This window comes from Rosa chinensis, chromosome 7, assembly GCF_002994745.2.
Source record: "Rosa chinensis cultivar Old Blush chromosome 7, RchiOBHm-V2, whole genome shotgun sequence".
NCBI classification, from domain to species: Eukaryota; Viridiplantae; Streptophyta; class Magnoliopsida; order Rosales; family Rosaceae; genus Rosa; species Rosa chinensis.
This window is the reverse complement of record NC_037094.1, coordinates 54,417,251-54,434,870: the sequence shown is the minus strand read 5'-3', so window position 1 is coordinate 54,434,870 and position 17,620 is coordinate 54,417,251. Positions and strand designations below refer to the sequence as shown.

At 37.9% G+C, this 17,620-nt stretch overlaps 2 long non-coding RNA genes across 3 annotated transcripts; one reads left to right on the top strand and one right to left on the bottom strand.

The window, feature by feature from the left end:
* Positions 1–420: 420 nt before the first annotated feature.
* On the bottom strand, positions 421–1,841 carry LOC112180819. Of its 2 annotated transcripts, none has more exons than XR_005804050.1 (4): positions 1,710–1,841; positions 1,542–1,595; positions 959–1,346; positions 421–820 (listed from the first exon to the last, which is right to left on the bottom strand). It is a non-coding gene; the product is annotated as an uncharacterized LOC112180819 (long non-coding RNA). The 2 variants fall into 2 exon arrangements; XR_005804051.1 differs by having other exon boundaries at positions 1,542–1,592; positions 1,710–1,840.
* Positions 1,842–12,527: 10,686 nt separating this feature from the next.
* LOC112179341 lies at positions 12,528–16,248 on the top strand. Its single transcript, XR_005804250.1, has 3 exons — positions 12,528–12,680; positions 12,787–12,863; positions 15,793–16,248. It is a non-coding gene; the product is annotated as an uncharacterized LOC112179341 (long non-coding RNA).
* Positions 16,249–17,620: the final 1,372 nt, after the last annotated feature.

Sequence of the window (17,620 nt, the reverse complement as noted above, 5' to 3'; positions counted from 1 at the left end):
GATTTGGGTTGAATTTGAGAAGTAATGGAGATAGGGATTTTCGAGGTTTCGTTTAGGTTCGTAATTATTTTATCGGATTGCCGTTTACGGAAATATAATTGTGTACAGGGCAATGTCGCGAGCTACAGCTAGATGAAGGAACTCGTTTGCGTGGTCGCCCAATAATACTGTGAGTGGACTTTTGTTTTAAATAATGATGCATGCATTTATCTTGAAATTATTGATTAATTTAATTATCATTTTATTTATCGAGCATGATATTATGTTTCGAATAAGAAAAAAAACAAAAACAAATTTGGTCCAAACCATATATTTTGATCAAGAAAAAAAACATAAACAAGAACCATATGTCGATCGATTGATGCAACTGAAAACATAATTACGTATAGAATTTAAGGCCAAAATTAAGCACAACAATATAACAGATATTGATAAATCCCTATCGAAAAAAACTGATATTGAATTATTGATAAACATATCCAGAATTAAAGCATACTAATTAATAATAGTTTGATCTGATGGATCCACCAGTACTCAAAGGATCCAATAATAAAAACCAGACACACAGCAGTACCTTAAGAGGATGGTGATGAACTCAACTAAAGCCTACCAAATTCATGAGAGACCGAGCCTTGAAGAAGAACTAGAACCAGTACCTAATCAATAACAGAATGCTAATAGTGATGTCGTTCACAGGATTTGCCTCGACCATCGGGCTGCCTGTAAAATTCCTGTGACCCAATACTTGAAAGTGTTGAGCTTCTTCCTTTCATCCCCAGCTTGATCATCTTTCAGACTTAACCCTAATCGAGCGAGAAACCTGTGCTCATTCAGTACAGCCAGAGCATTGCAAAATAGCAGTCCAGCCACAAATTAATAATCACCCATACAACCCACTTAAACAATCACCCAAACACATATAATTCCAAACAAAATACAGATTTGTGTACACACCGACCTTGAAGATAAGAAGGAGAGAGTGTGGGATTGGTGGCCTTCTAATACAGCTGATTGGTCTCCAAACCCGAGTCGATGATGAAAGGAGCAGCAAAGCAGCAGGGCCGGCCCTGATATTTCCGGGGCTCTAGGCGAAAAAACAAAAATTGGGGCTCCGTACCTTCTAATCAATTATGAACAATAGCATCCATCATCCCTCTGTTCTCTGGGTTAGACTTAATCAACCACCAATTTTTCAATTATAGTAAGGTTTCATGGATTAAGTTTATGTTAGCAGCAGAGAAGAGAGACTTCCATGTCCCGGATTATGTTTATGTAAGCAGCAGAGAAGAAAGACTTCAATTTCCAAGAGTCCAAAGACATAGAGATGGTCATGATTACCCTGCACGCTGTACACTCATCAACTCATTAGTATTCAAAACCAAAAGTCCAAAACGCAGACCAATGCAGCATAAAGAGAAAATCAATACTCCATTTATGATTCATGAGCAGAGAATGAAAAGAACCAAAAAAGAAAACTGACCCAAAAATCTTAATCATTGAAAAGTATGATTTGAATTGCAAATTTGCAAAGAAATACATACCCAACAAAATTGCTATATATTATTCTCCGAAGTCACAGCAATCGCTCTTTCCTTCTTGCCAATTCCCAAATTTGCCAGAAATTCAGAAAAATTAATAGAAGACCAACTGACGAAGAACAAGAAAATCAAATAATAATTTCAAATGATGATGATCTGATGATGAATTACCTGCCAATTATTTAAGATTTTAGAATTGGGAATTTGGGATTCTGGAGGTAGGAGCCGAAAGGCTTGAAGAAGAACAAAACTACAAAAGTCACGTAGCCGCGTAGGAGAATAAGAACGAAAGCTATTAGTCCCCCAGAAAGACTTTACTCCTTTTATATATATATATATATATATATATATATATATATATATATATATATAACATATGCTAAAGCTCAATCCACTGTTCTACTGTTTATACTGTTGACAACTGTTCATAAACGTGTGAAAAGACAGTTTTGCCTTTTGTGTTCCATCAATTACCGGCTGCCACTCTGAGTGCTATAAACACTGTACATGCTGAAGTACGGTTTTACCCTATATTTTTCTTGATTTACGGCCTGCCACTGTGAATCTGGATTAGAAGGTTAATAGATTTTTAGCATCTTCCCTCACGAATTTAACCTGAGAAAGAGAGAAACTTGGACATGCTTCTCTGCTCGGCTTAATTTGAGGTTAAATTCGTGCTTACCCAGTTGGTAAATAGATTGGTTTGACGGTGAAACTACGAAACTCCAGAAACCAATACCTATTGATCTTCCTGACCGATCTCCCATCTCCCACTGCTCTCTTACTTTTCAGGTTCATCAGACTTCACAACAATCAGGTAATGAATTTCCTTGCTACGTTTTGTGTGCATAGAGACTTGGGTATAGTTAGATTATGTTAGTTTTCTTGAATTCCTTACTACGTTTTGTGAGTTTTTTTTTTCCCCATGTGATTGATGGTTTCCTGGGTCTGGGTAATTCAGAGACTTAGGAGTGCGTGTTTATGAATTTCTATGTTAGATTGGATGTAGTTTCTGGGTTTTTTTTTTTTTCTCCATTTGTATTAGTGATTGGGAAGAAAAAGAAAGAAGAGGTGAAATCTTTATTTTGGTTTTTATTTCCAAAATACTGATTTCTCTTGAAACATTATATGGATGGATGGATGGGTTTAAGATAGCATTACGTTTTGTTTTGTTTATTTTGTCAGATGGAAAGTTTTGTTTTGTCAGTTTTAAGATAGGATTATTTTTTTTGTTTGATCACATACATAACCAACTTATGTACGAGAGCCATTCGGTACTCTAGAAGAAGGTAACGAAAGACATTTAAGTTTCAGTAATGAATTCCTGTCAATAATTAGAATTTTGATCGAGTTTTCTTACTCAACATTTCAATTTGTAGGCACAACTCGTTGGATGGTTCGTCAGCCTGAAACAATGGTTAGTATATTTATGTACATTGATGCATACATTTATTTGTTTTTGAGTTGCACCAAATTTAACAAGGGTTATAGTAATCCATACTATTTTTGTGACATTTTTCCGGTGTAATTGCAGGCAACTCTGGCTGATACGTTTCTTGCTGACCATGATTAGCTATCTGACAATGAAGCTGATCCTGTGAGTATTTTACAACCTTTCTTATGAGAAACTTATAATGCTTTTGTCCTTTATTAGGACTTGGCAGACTTAGAGACACTGAACTATTTAATATGGATACTGATGTGCAAACATGGAAGAAGATGTTGATGCAAGTGTGTTTCAGAATGACTCTTTTACTTATTCTCAGCAAATATTTTGGTCTCCAAAACTTTAAGTCTCTGTAAGCTTAAAATCTAAACAAAGAATAGAGAATCAGGGGAGGACTCAAAGTTATCTTTTATGAGAGTCGTGAGCACAAAAGAGTGAGAATATAGATTAAATAAGCTAAAAAACGGTAAAAACCATTTAAACTTCAATAGATTTAGTTCCATACCCTCCTAATATAAAAGTATGAATTAAAATTATAGTGTTTAGAATGCCATTCAGTACCATTTGCTCTCCTTGCTGTTTCTTCTATTTCTATTTTATTACTGGAATGTGCATATTGACATGTAGGTAACCGAAGCTTACAACTTGAATTCATTTACTGAGTTCTTTTCTTCAAAACTTTTTAGATATATGCAGATGAATTCTTTTTATTACATATGAATAGTATAAATTTTGCGGGGAAGAGTCATAAAGCAAAACATATCTTGGTCGGGTACTGTGCAACATTTAATATTATAGTTTTACCAAAAAACTCAGGGCCTCTATTGCAAGAAAACATACAGTATATAGTATTCATCATACATGAAATTGCTTAATGTATGAGAACTCTACATAAAAAATTCTAACTACAATTGACGTATCACACAAATAGCTTTTCATTCATTAGATGTCTTTTTATAAACTGTTCTAATGGTTTCTCTATGCTAACTAAAGCCTGCATGTATTTCTCTAACTTTTTTTTTTAGATGAATTCCAATTATGGTAATGTACTGTATATATAATCATCAGTGTTGTTGTGTGCTTATTCTAACTCCTACTGTTTTTTTTTTCTATTCTGGTTGAAAGTTACATCTTTTTTCTCTTTTGATTTTTTGGATAATAATTTGAGTAGTGTAGTTCAAAATGTACTCGAAGTTTCATGCTTGCAGTCAGTAGTTAGACACAACTAGAGTAGTTTAGCTTTTGCTAAGATTAGTACCTGATTGTAAGTGGTATTTGAGAAGGCTTAAGGAGTAGAGTATGTGATTACATAGACATTGTCTAAAGTGGCAAGTTTAGGTTTCAGATTTCTCTTGATCTTTAATATGTGGGTTTTGACTTAACCATGCGTTTTGCTTATTGTTACAGGAAGGACGCCGTGCACATTTCATCGAAAGAGACTTGACTGAGCTGGTGAGATGTTGCAGCTGGGGGGGGTGGGTTATCAATAAATTGATTGAGTTGGGTCTTGAGGGTAAGCAATTTAGAGTTCCTTTTTTGTTTTTAAATAGTTTGCCATATTTTATGCTCTTAGTGAATGTTAAGTGAGCAGAAATTTTTTAATCAACAATATCCATTTGTGGCTGCAGATTGTGCAAATTGTAAAAGTAAATGGAGATTGGAATTGGTCTACTCATTTCATTTCATAACCCCTTTATATAGGGAGAGAATTACAATGGAAAAAACAATTACAATGATGACATTAACTACTGATTGGTTCGTAATCCATGCTGATTGATGTTAATTAGTAATTGCTTGATTCTCTCTCCGTCAATCACTTTGACGATGGCACACAATATGTTTTTCCTTTAACACTCCCCCTTGTGCCAAGTCAAAAACGAAATGGTGCATGAGTTGTTGCCTCACTAAAAACCTTGCCAAGTAACAATAAAAACCCTGTGGGACAAAAATACACCTTGGTTGAAGGAAAATAGCACAACGCACCTTTTACATTTGAGTATGACATGTGTGTGTTAGACTCCCCCTGACGTCTACACCTCCCCCTAATACTTACATTAATCTAGGGAGCTTGAAAAGTCTTCGCATTCCTATGCTTTTCACATGTTTCTCAAATGTGTCCTTAGGCAATGATTTGGTGAACAAATTTGCCACATTCTCCTCAGACCTTACTAGATTCATTTGAATCTTGAGGAGAGTCTATTGTTGCTGATTGTAGGACAACTTTGGCGATATGTGTTTTGTGTTATCACCCTTAACATAACCTAGCTTCATCTGTTCGATGCAAGCTGCATTGTGTTCGTAAATGCAAGTAGGCTCTTCAGTGGTAGAACTCAAACCACTAGTCCCTCGAATATGTGCAATGATAGCTCTTAACCATTCACACTCACGAACCGCCTCATGTAGAGCAATGATCGCAGAGTGGTTCGAGGAGGTAGCCACAAGGGTTTGCTTGGTTGATCTCCAAGATATCGCCGTGTTCCCATTGGTAAATACATAACCAGTTTGGGAACGATATGTGGGTCAGATACGTATCCAGCATCAGCAAAACCGACCAAAACGTCATTTGGCGTTTTAGTGTAGTGAGTGGCGTTTTCGCCATCTACATTTCCTTTAGGGATTATAGTTCCATCTGCGGTCCCTCTTGTCTCTCTGTAGGGAAAGAACAGTCCCAAGTCAATGGTTCCTTTTAGGTATCGAAGATGTTCTTGATACCATTCCAGTGACGCTGCGTTGGCGCTGAGCTAAATCTAGCTAACAAGTTCACTGAGAATGCAATGTCTGGTCGAGTAAATTGGGCTAAGTACAATAATGCGCCTATTGCACTTAGATAGGGAATTTCAGCTCCCAACACTTGTTTGTCATCTTCCTTTGGACGAAATGGATCTTTCCTTGCATCCAAACTTCGACCGATCATGGGAGTGCTAGCAGGATGTGCTTTGTCCATGTTATATCGCCTGACTTTTGGACATATGCAGACTGGTGGATTAATATTCCACAAACTCGATGTTCTAGTTCAAGACCTAGATAGAATCGAGTTTTCCCAAGATCCTTCATCTCAAATTAGGATTTCAAGTAGCTCGCGGTTTCTCGTATTTCATCAAGAGTACCAGTTATGACATGTACTACTACAATTTGCAAATCCGGAACTTGTTTTCTTTATGAATACGCAGGGGCATAATTCATCGTTCTTATATCCTTTCCTAATCAAGTAGTCACTTAAACGGGTATACCATATCCGTCTGGATTGTTTCAATCCGTAAAGTGAGCGTTTCAACTTAATTGCAAACGCACTCTGTGGTTTAGAGTCACTTGACTTGGGTAATGTAAGGCCATTAGGCACTTTTCATATATATCTCTGAATCTAGATCCCCATAGAGATATGCAGTAACCACATCCATGAGCTGCATTTCCAGTCCTTCGGAAATTACTAAGCTAACTAAGTAGCGGAACGTTATAACGTCCATTACGGGAGAGTATGTCTCCTCGTAGTCAATTCCCGGGCGTTGTGAGAAACCTTGCGCCACAAGGTGAGCCTTGTACCTCAGGACTTCATTCTTCTCATTACACTTTCTGACAAAGACTCATTTATGTCCTACAGGCTTTACACTTGGTCAGGTTAGCACTACCAGACCAAATACCTGTTTCTTTGTCAGAGAATCTAATTCTACCTGGATTGATTCATTCCATTTAGGCCAATATGCTCTTTGTTGACATTTTTCAACAGAGCGTGGTTCGATATCATCATGCTCTATGATTCTTTGAGCAACAGTATATATCATCAATGTGTATGGAAGATCTTTCTATCAACTCATACGTACTCTCGTAATCCTTTGAGATTTCTTTGTTCTCTGGAATCATTTCAAACATCGGAGCGTCCTCCAGTATTGATTCATGGACATAACTATAATCAGAGACAATCTCATGAGAGGGATTCTATACATTGATGATTGGTTTGTGCCTTACTCACCCTCTACTTCCTTGGGTGAGTGTCAATCGAACCAAGTGACCTCCCCCTCTTCCTTGGGGAGCCACGGCCTCAACCACACCTCCACTAAGTGCGGTTACAGTGCCTCTATCTTCGGCACCGTGCCCCTTGTTGGGGACTTCTAACCTTGCAGGCATATTTGCAGCTGGTATATGTGATCTCGTCACTTTTACGATATCAGTAAACGCATCAGGCATCGAATCTGCTATGTTCTGAAGATCGATTATTCTTTTCACTTCACTTTCACTTTATGAAGTGCGGGGATCAAGATGAGACAGAGTGGGGACAAACCACGACAATTCCAGTCGTTCCCTTGGAAAATCCTTTTTCCTATCTCCCCCTAACGACGGGAAGACTGTCTCATCAAAGTAACAATCCGCAAATCTCTCGGTAGAGAGATCGCCTGTCAAGGGTTCCAAATAGCGGATAATTGTTGGGGATTCGTATCCAACATAAATACTTCATCGTCTCTGAGGACCCATTTTGGTGCGCTGTGGGGGCGCAATAGGCACATATACTGCTCAACCAAATATGCGTAAGTGTGAAGTGTCAGGCTCATATCCAGTTACCAACTGGTACGCAGAAAATGGTTGGCTAGTTGTGGGTCTTAAACGAATAAGTAAAGCTGCGTGCAATATTGCATAACCCCATGCAGATATAGGCAGGTTGGTGCGCATAACCAATGCCCTAGCCACCATCTGTAGCCTTTCGATGGTGGCTTCTGTGAGACCATTTTGTGTATGCAGATGGGGTACAGGATGCTCTGCATCGATCCAAATAATGCAATAATCATCAAATGCTTTTGATGTAAACTCTCCAGCATTATCAAGCCTTATAGACTTGATAGGGTGATCAGGGTGGTGAGCCCTTAAACGTATAATCTATGCTAGGAGTATTGCAGCATTTTTGTGGACAAGAAAATGACATGTGACCAGATTGTCGAAGCATCCACCAGAACCATAAAGTACTTGAATGGTCCGCATTCTGGATGGATAGGTCCACAGACATCCCTTTGTATTCTTTGTAAGAATGGAATGTTTTGTTTTCTAGCTTTAGCATAGGAAGGTCTTGATCCTGTTTTTGCTAAAGAACAGGCTTTGCAAAACGAGTGATGTGACTTTGAAATAGTCAATGAGGCATAATGGGAGGGAGGTAGTGCTTCTGGTACTTCAGAAGGCAATGACTGCATTTGAGCAATACTAGAATCGACACCTTGCAGTGTGGCAGATTTTTCTCCCATTTTTCACTCGAAAGAAGGGATGTCCGTGTGAGTTCTTTTTAAAAAACGGATCATCATGTCATGACCTCGGTGCCATAGGCGGTCATGCAAAAGCCTGTATGAGTCAGGGTCCCACATTTCATTGTTGGTGACAATATAGGATTCAATGATCCAAATCGTAGTGAGGTACAGTTCACTAGATTGACTCATAAGTTTCTCTAAAATGTGTTTCCTTCCACATTCATTAGAGTTAATATCAAGGTATTCAGTTCCATTCTCACGGTGTGTTGTTACATTATAACCGTTGGCACAAATATCTTTGAAACTTAACAAGGTTCGATTAGCTCTTGGTGCATATAGAGAGTCTGTGACTTGAAATGTTGCGCCATTATGCAGCAAAAATTTGGCAGTTCCTCGCCCTTTTATTAGTTGTGATAATCCAATCATCGTAGTCACAGAGGAATTATAGGCTATTAGTTCAATGAATAATTGCCTATTTCTTAATATTGTGTGGGTAGTCCCACTATCAATTAAGCACTCAAGTTCTCCTCCATTCATTCCTACAAATAAATGGGAGGTATTTAGAAAATATAACTCATATTCTTTAGAGTATTTCTTATTTGCGTAGAATGGTATTCTTTTCATTCTAATAATTTTTCTCTAGATGTATTGCTTTACATCTTTATAGTGCTATGTCGAACCATGTAAATATGTTTAGTAAATAAATTTGAATAAATTCAGTGCTTCAGAATAAATTCAAAATTTATTAATAAGCCAACGATAATCAAATCAAGGTCTTGTTCTAATCCATCAAACCATTATTGAAATAAACTTTAAGACCAAGTAATAGTCTAATTAAGAATGAAGCATTATGCCTTCACAACTGTCTTTGGAAAATAAAATGAATAAAGCAGATCAGTCAAGATTGAGAGCATCCATTGACTTAGCAAGTTCCCCTTTGCCATTGGAGTCTGCAACTGTAAGGTTGACGTCTAGGTCATGACCTCCTTCTTCCATATAGTGAGCCACTTGTTCTTTAGACTCTATACCTCTTGTAATTGGCTGCTACTCTGTTGTTTGCTTGGCAGTTCTTGTACCAACGCCCAATGAATCCACACCTATAGCATGGTTCATTGTCAACTTTTTCCTTTGGCATCTTGTTTCTATGATCCCCATGTCCTCTTTCCACGTGGTGCATTGTTGCCACGTGGGTAGGGATCAGCACGTCTAAACCCCCTTGCATTGGAGTTATTTCCACCTTTCATTTTTCCATAATTAGCTTCGGGAATTTTCTTTGTCCCAGTGGGCCTGGCATTGTTATTCAAGAGAATCTTATTTTGTCTCTCAGCCACTTGCAGTAGGCTTATCAACTTATTGAAGGTAGTGATTCTTTTGTTGTCATAATCCAACTGATACTGGTTTGCTAGTATAAAAGCTGAATTAGGAAAGGTGGTAAGAGTCTTGTAGATCATATCATCTTCTGTGATTTCCCTTCCACAGAAATTGAGACGTGCCTTTAAGCGCAACATGTCCTTGTTGAAGTCATTGACCTTTTTATAGTCAAGCAAGCGGATTCCATTCCACTAAACAGCTAGTCCTGGGAGCAAAGTATCGTGAATGTTCCCAAAACGTCCTTTAAGGGCATCCCACAGTGCTTTGGGTGTCTTCAACTGAAGGTACTCCCAGCGTAGGCTAGGATTAATATGTCGCCTCAGAAAAATTAAGGCATCTGCTTGCACCTTATTAGATAGTTCATCATCTTTGGGATCAGTAATGGTGGTAGTGTATTCTTTTGCCACAAAGGCAGTTTCTACATCGGAAACCCAACGGTGGTACTCAAGTCCTTCTGAGTTCAAGATGTCAAATTCAGGTCGAGTTGGATCAGCCATCTACATAAACAAGAGGGAAGATATAAATTACGTAGTCATAAAGACATCCGCGTAAATTATTTTCCAAATATATGAATTAGATTTCAAGACCAAGATTCGTAATGGTCACATTTTTTTTTTTCGATGCTATGTGAAAATACTTTATCACAGTAAGTGTGTGTATAATGCGCATGAATTTTCATTATCATGGCAAAATGGAATTTTATATGTCGTATTACAAAAATAACTATAACACATTTAATAATAAATAAGACATAGCATATATAAAAATAAACTACATGACATGCTCACATTGCACAAATATACAACAAAATATATGCAACATATAATAATAGCAATAATATATCATGCGTAAAATAAAATATAAATAATAGCATAATTTAAAGGCATGCTTAGGAATAACTATATAAGCGTAAATAAAATTCACAAAACATGCTCACAATTGCATAATAAAAAAAACATAAGCAATAAAATATAAAGCATGCTTCAACATAATTATAAATCATGCTTAAATATAATGATATAAAACATAAATAATAAGGCATGCTTAAAACAATCAAAATTATCTAATTAAACATGCTTAATAACAAAATAAAATAAAGGCAAAAACAATATGGTATAAAGCATGCTTGGTTAAAATCATAAAATAAAATAAAGAAAACATACTTGATTTCGAGAAAATAAAACGACCCTAGCACACGCGCGTGTTGATGCAGGCGTGCGTAGCGATGTTTTTTGGGTTTGAGAAAAAAAAAACTGTGTTTGCTTCCTCTCTTTTTTTCTTTTTTTTTTCAACAATGGGTCACAAAACCCTTTTTGTTTTTTTTTTTTTTTTTAATTGCTTTCTCTCTCTTTTTTTTTTTTCTGGGCCGCAGGCCTGTTTTTTTCTTGTCTGGGCCACAAGGCCTGTTTCTGTTTTTTTTTTTTGTCTTAGGCCTCAAGCAAGGCCTGTTTCCTTTTTCTTTTTTTTTCTCTGGGTCGGTTCTTTGGGCCAGGTCCCTTTTGTTTTTTTTTTTGTTTTTTTTTTTTATATAGTTTTTTTTCTCTTTTTTTCTTTTTTCTCTTTTTTTTCTCTCTCGCTCTCTTTTACCTTCTCTGCGTCTTCTTCCTTCTGGTTCTCTGATGAGTGGCTGGTCCTGCGAGCAGTGCGAGGCTAGGCGAGGTGGGCAGGAGGGGGGAAGGCCAATCTGGATGCGCTAGGCTGCTGGGATATGCAACGATGCAGGGCGGCTGCATGGCATGGGATACGCCAGGCTGCGGGGCTGGGTAGCGACTGGGCTGCGGGCTGGGCAGCAGTGTGTGCATATGGGAGGCGCGCAGGGGGAAGGCCGATCTGGAGGCTGCGCAGGCCGGGGAGTGACCTGGGCTAGGCTAGAGGCCGTGCGTGCTGCTGCAAGGCTCAAGGCGCAGGCGCTAGGCGGGGTTGCAACATGCGTGGCAGGCTGGGCTGGCAGGGAGGATGGTTGATGCGGGCTGTGCGCGGGGCTGCTGGGTGTCGCACGTAGGGCAGCAGCGATGGGAATGGCAGATGGGTGCAGAGAGTAATTGGTTAGGTGCCAGCAGCGATGGGGTTGCGGAGGAGGGCGCGGAGACTGAGAATTGCAGATGGGTGCAGCACGGGAAGTTTTTTATTTTTATTTTTATTTATTTATTTGACAATTGGTGGTGGCGGCAGAAAAAAGAAGAAAAAGTTTTGTTCTTCTAGGATTGTGATTTTTCCTCGATGGGAAGAAGAAAGAAACTAGAAAATTAGGATTTTTTTTCTTTTGGCTATTTGCTCTGAGCGTGCTGATAACGTGTAAAAGTAAATGGAGATTGGAATTGGTCTACTCATTTCATTTCATAACCCCTTTATATAGGGAGAGAATTACAATGGAAAAAACAATTACAATGATGACATTAACTACTGATTGGTTCGTAATCCATGCTGATTGATGTTAATCAGTAATTGCTTGATTCTCTCTCCGTCAATCACTTTGACGATGGCACACAATATGTTTTCCTTTAACACAAATGAGGTTATCAATTATAGTATTTGCTCAGTGGAGTTTAGTATCATTTTGTTTGGTATAGCCAAATTGCAGGTACATGTTTCTCTGTAATGAAATTTGCCTAAACATAACTTTAATCCACAATTCTCTGGATTAATATAAAGCTTAAATTTGTATGATTCTGTAGGCAGAGAATCATAAATGCCTAACTATAAATTGCAGCAAAGTTATGGTTAAGCAAGCATTCTAATTTCCTGATTGAATTATAGCCATAAGAGAGAGCAAAACTGAACTTTTAGTCAACTGCATATTTTATGTTCCTTAACGCTTTTGGCAATGCAATTTGGTTATATCAAATTTACCGGTTACTTTCATTATACATAATACGTACCTGCATTTTCTTGATGAAGGAGATGTGTAAATTATTTTGTGAATTTTGTAGATTAGTTCTACTGGAGGTCCTATGTTCTGTATGTATAATGGTTTTAGCTATTTATACTTTCTGCTTCCTTGAAGAATTAATCATGGTTGGGATCCCTGATCAGCAGAATAATTGGAAATTTGAAACTTCCAATTTCAAATATTCGCATCAGATATGAGGATGTTGAGAGGTAAAAAGAAAACTATAAATTTCCTCCTTATCCTCCTTAGTTTTTATATCTTGCATGTATGCCTTATGTCTTCAATGCTGTAGCAATTTTGGTCATCTGTTTGCAGCAGGCATAACCTTGGAGAGACTTTCAGCCATGACAATTGATGATAGTGAAAAGAGACATTAGAGCTACTTTTAGAAGGTTATACTTATATAAGAATCAAGTTGCTAATAGTAATTGGATTGTTTTCATTAATTTAAACATCTTAGACTTTTATTTTGTTATCGTTGTAATTTATAACGATTAATGTTGTCACGCCCCTGATTTTATACACAATAAAAATCGATATATAACCCCATAATTATATATGCGTGAACGTTCAGCCATCAATACAAAATACTTAGAAACTTTTTCCCTTTTAACCCAAGTACATATTGATGCCCTGAACCCACAATTCCAATATTGACTTGCTCCACAGAGTCACATATACATGAGCTTATGAATTAAATTGTCAACAACAAAATAAAACGTAAATGCTCTTTAGAGCTCATTACAAGCGGAAGTCTTTATAATAGTAAAGTCACAAAATTGACTTCTTACCGTTAAGCTACAAGAACACTACCTCAGCATCAGCCACGATTAACCTGACCTGCATAAATAACCCCTACACCGTTTGAATAGTGTCCCGGGTTGCCACACAACAAACCCGGTAAGCTTTTGCAAGCCCGTATGAGTAACTCAAAACCACACATGCACAACTCGCCCAACGAGGAAACCCATCAACTCGTAAAAAGGGACACACACCCTGTTTTCCCAAAAGAAACAATAAAGGTCATACCGTGACCAAATCATATAAATTGAAACTCTGACAATTAAATATGATAAACAAGTCCTCCCAGGACATTTAAAAGAAAGAATCCCCGAAACTCTCTTTTAAAACACATTCTCAAATCAACACAAGTCACCCCGTGACAAAATCATAATAATTGAAACTCTGACAATTAAATATAATAAACAAGTCCTCCCAGGACATTTAAAAGAAAGAATCCCCGAAACTCCCTTTTAAAAACACGTACTCATGAGCATCAGATAGCTCCCCGCTACCCCCCATGATGTACCATGGCAACAGACTAGAGCTCTAACTGATCGTATCCACAAACCCGGCCAAAGGCGTGAAGTCCCGATATATATGCCTGAGGTCACTCCCAGCAACCCCTAATCCTCAGACCTCCCCGGTCGTCAGATCAAAACCTTTCAAAACTGTCACTCAGGACCCAAAAGTTACTCAACTCACACAAAAGGAGATGTCACCCCGTGACCTCCAATCATCAGACCTCCCCGGTCGTCAGATCAAAACCTTTAAATCAAACCAAAAGGAGAAATCACAATCTATGACTCTCACATCCTCAGACCACCGGTCGTCGGATCAAAACGTTAAATCAAACCGAAAAGGAGAAATCACAACCTGTGAATCTCAGATCTTCCGACTCCCGGTCGTTAGATCAAAACATTCAAATCACATCAAAGCAACTCACACCAAATCTTGACACTTTTCAAAACATTAGAAATTCCCAATTCCCACACAAGGTTTCTCAAAAAGTCAAGCCCCAAAACAATGGAATGAAACCCATCAATACCTACTGCTTCAATTCACTCATCAACCCACAAGAATATACATATTCCACGTAAATATATATACGTGGTCATTCATTCAGGAAGGCCACTAATACCAACTATAGTTTGCAGTTAACTAAATAACTCTCAAAACAATAAGGTCAACCCGTTCGTGAATGAACTTCGTGAGATTACTCACCTCGAAACTCCTGCTGCGTCTTCAATACAGAACAAAGCAGCCAACCCACAAAACAATCGTCCAAAATACTTCGTCAAGTACCTAATCACATATGGTTTCCACTCCGTAACAATTCACAACCGATTTAAGTCCGAAACCCCTGTTTTGAACTAAAATCCCCCAAAGTGGCGCCAATCGAGGCGAAACCACATCCGAGACCACCCAATGTCTCCAGAATACTTCTACGATCGATATGCCAAAACCACAAGTCGATCGGATAGTCGGATCCTCACGGATCGAATCATCGAACGGTCCGAAACCGTAAAAACCCTAACATACTCATACGATCTCCAAAAATTACAAACAATATATCAAAATGCTCGTATTGACGAGTAGATCGAACTCAGGAACAGAAACTATCCCTGAGGTGGTCGGAAATCGTCGGAAAACAACACCACAGTGGCGTCACCGCCGCAAGACTAAAGTCTGAATTTGACAAAACTCCCAACACCAAATTTCTTCATCTCATCTCCAATTTAAACTTTAATAACCACACAAAGTCTAAATCATAACCATTTGCCCGGAATTTACCTCACAATATCTGAAATTCGATGAACCCTAGAATTTCAAAGCTTCGATTCATCCTCCACAAGTGAAATCGTCCCAAGCCGCTTTGGGAGAAGCATCAATGTCCTATGGGCTTCAAAAGCCCTCAAGAATCACCGGCAAAGGTGGCCGGAAAAAGAAGAACTGATGGAGGCGATTTCGTCCCCGGCGAGGTTCTCTTCTCGGCCTTGTAGCGCCTCCTATAACTCGTATTTCACTTTGATTTCTTCTACAAACTCGTAAAGGGGGTCGAGACGAGAAAAGCCCACTTTGTTTCACGTCAATCGGTGGCCGGATGAGGAAGATATGGCCGGAAAACCAGAGAGGAAGAAATCTGGGTTCGAGACCGAAGAGAGAGAAAATCCTTCCGAAAATGGAAACTTGGCTTTTTTTGAATTTTTCCGGAAATTTCTCATATATACCAAAATGGAAACTTTTTCCAATGGCCATAACTTCTTCATACGAACTCCGATTTCGGCGTTCCATATATCCACGAACTCGTATCGATGCGCTCTACAACTTTCGTGAAGGAAGTTTTCAGAGATACTCAATGTATAAAAAGTCAACCTTGAACCCCCCCCTCTAAAGTCATACTTTCCGAATAAAAATTCGTCTGAAACACTTCCGCTCCATCCACGAGCCACGAAACCATTCAATAACCACAAATTAGATTCCTGAAAATCGTCGGAAAATAAATGCGAATTTCCGGGGCATCACAAATGTGTCTTATAGGCGGATCTCAATTACACATCAGTTCTATAGTCAACCCCCCGCAACTGGCTCAAAGACAGGTTAGTCTGGTCTAATTATTATTGCAAATAATGCAATAGATTAGGGTCATGTTGATATTAGAGTACTTACATTGAGCAGACTGATGTTTGGGGAATTCGTGAGCATTAATTAATACAAACAGGTTAATTGATACAAATAGCGAAAATTCTCTGTGTGGCTGTTGTCTTTCTAGCAAAAGGTTTTATTACTTCAAACAACAATCATAAAAAAGGTTTGACCAAATAGGCAAATACAGTTTTCATTTACAAAATTTTTTCCTGTAATTTGATTGACATGTTTGACGATTAATTGTGGTTTCTCAATTTTATTGAATAGGCAATGGTATACTTTTGGCGCTGACAAAGCAGTTGTGTGACACCAATGAAATTCATGCATCATCAGTTTTGAAGATCCGATATGCAGAAATGGAATCCATAAGAGTATATCTCTTTTCTCTTCTCCAATGAGTGGTGTGAATGAACAAATAGCTTGGTTGTTTGATTTGATTTGGATACAAAATGTAAAATTTGAATACTGTATATCAAGGCTAGGACTAGGTGACAAACAATTGTGTCTAAGAAGACTGTACAAGGAATGCTTTCATGTAAATATTTAGTTACTTCAACATTGAGATGCAGGTTGTAAGTGTATAGTGTCTCATATTGAACAGAAATGACCATTAACTAGATTCCAACTTTCTAGAAGTTGCTGGAGTTCCAGAAAATCTAACTACCTGGTATTTAGTACTAAAAGGTATAGTAATGTAGTGAAAAATGGGGGACAGAAAAACCTCAGAAAAAGGTAATTGATTCCCAATCAAAAGGGATAGACAAATAGGATTCTGAACTTCATGTGCCTTATGCTTTTGACTCTTTGTATTAATTTTTCTTTAGCCTAGGGCCTGCATATATGTATAGGAGTAATATTCCACCTTAACAGATTCATTGAATCAATATCTTAGTTGTTTCATTGCTTTCTGTGTGTTAATCCTTTTCATGTGACTTATATGCAACACTACTATCTGCGTGTTTTGGCTTTCGAATTCTGAGAATTTTTCGTTTCATTTAAACACATCTTAGTTATCTATGATAAATCAAACACTTCAAAACGTACAAAATTTAACAAGCATAAAGTAGAAATTCTACCCAGCGGCATCGCGCGGGTTCTTATTCCTAGTACATACTAGACCCCAAGTTGATAATTACTTAAAAAGTTATTCCACAGAATGTGAAGAAAATTGCTGCATATATTCATATATTTTTTTTAATTTTTGATTTTTTTTGTTAAATTTCTTTTGTTTTTCTTTTATTTATGAATTGATCATTATGTCTTTTTCAAATATTTCAATTCAAATGTTTTTTAATATTTAAGAGATATTTTTTTAAAAAATTTCTATTTTAGTTGACAAACTCTCTTCTCTTAATAATAGATATATATATATATATATATATGTGTGTGTGTGTGTGTGTATATATATATATATATAAGGAGGTGTGATATTTTTGGGGATCATAGGCATAGGCCTGCTGGACCTATATCCAGGGCCAGCCTTGCAGAGTAGAACCCCCCTTCAGCCATTGCCAAATTGATCAAGCTGCAAGCAGTCTCTTAAGCTCTGATTACGGCTTCAAGCCCTCCGATAAATCGGACCCACTGTCATCTTCTAAGCCTCCAAATTTTGATCTCGGATCTACAGGATCCTCTTCCAGATCAACTTGCACCTTTAATTCCTTCAATGGGCCCTTCTCTGACGATCACAACTCAATCTTCTATCCCCCAAAGCACAAGA